The 1,130-nt window shown below is 40.7% G+C and overlaps 1 non-coding gene across 1 annotated transcript; it reads left to right on the top strand.

Annotated features, from left to right (window-relative positions):
* The first annotated feature begins 208 nt into the window (after positions 1 to 208).
* LOC112209638 (U7 small nuclear RNA) lies at positions 209 to 270 on the top strand. The gene has a single exon (XR_002944462.1). It is a non-coding gene; the product is annotated as a U7 small nuclear RNA (small nuclear RNA).
* Positions 271 to 1,130: the final 860 nt, after the last annotated feature.

Genomic DNA, 1,130 nt, shown 5'->3' with positions numbered 1-1,130 from the left:
TTGGATTCACTTAAGCTGTGGTGACAGACATGCACTGAGCCAGTGAATGGTGGAAAATATCCTCTAGGGCTCTTCATTAGTCACACTAGAGACTCAAACATCATTTAAAACATATAAGCTTCATATGACTTGATCATCCAGTGTGTGAATTTTCTTTCCAAATCAATCAATCGTTCTCTCCCACATGCCTCCATCAAAACAAGTTATCCAGTGTTACAGCTCTTTTAGAATTTGTCTAGCAAGTTCTCTGGTCTTCACTGGAAAACCCATAAAACATTAATAATAAAACTAGTTTTCTAAAGAACAGCTACTCATTTGCTATCTCTTCTAGTAGACGTAGGGAGTTCAAACTGTTTTCACCATTACTGCTTTTGAATCCACATAGCATTATGTCTAGTGGCATTCTAATCTCTGGTGCTTCGAATGATGCTCAATTAATATGCTACAGTACTTGTGTGATAAGAGCTTCATTAGATGATGTCTGGGATCTGCTCAGTGCCCAAGTTGCAAGTATAGGACTTAAAACATAGTTGTTACCTGATATCTGCCCTTGGTAAATGCTTCCTATTTCCTTCTCTCATACCTACTTCCTAGTGAAAGGTTGACAAGCAGGAGTTATACATCCAGAATGATCCTTTATTGCTCTTCTTCCTGTATTTACTCTGCAGAGAAACACTGAAGGATAGCGTGCACAAAGTTGTGAAGGAAGGTGTGGCAGACAGACCCTAAGGTGAGCTCCCATTATCCTTGCCTTTTAGTATTTATAATGTTGTTTAACCCCCTTCTCCTAAATGTGAACAAGGCCCTTGACTTTCAGCTAATCAGTAGAATAGGGCAAATGAGATGACATGTCAGCCACTTGATTAGGTTATGTTATATTGCAAAGGTAAAGAAATTTTGCATATATAGTTAAGGTCCCCAAACCAGTGGTTTAGAAGTATCAAAAGGGAGGTTAACCGGAGAGATCAGGTGAAAACCCTTGACAAGATGACTGGGCCTTCCCTGAGTGACAAACTCTCCTGCTGACCTTGAAGAAACAAGCAGCTAAGATGTGAACTGCCATGGAGAATGCCAGGTGGCAGGGAACCAAAGGCAGCTTCTAGGAGCTGAGGGCCTCAGTGCTACAATTG

This window comes from Pan troglodytes, chromosome 5 (genome assembly GCF_028858775.2).
Source record: "Pan troglodytes isolate AG18354 chromosome 5, NHGRI_mPanTro3-v2.0_pri, whole genome shotgun sequence".
In the NCBI taxonomy this organism is placed as follows: domain Eukaryota; kingdom Metazoa; phylum Chordata; class Mammalia; order Primates; family Hominidae; genus Pan; species Pan troglodytes.
Note: the sequence above shows the minus strand (reverse complement) of the source record. Positions and strands in the feature narration are given on the sequence as shown.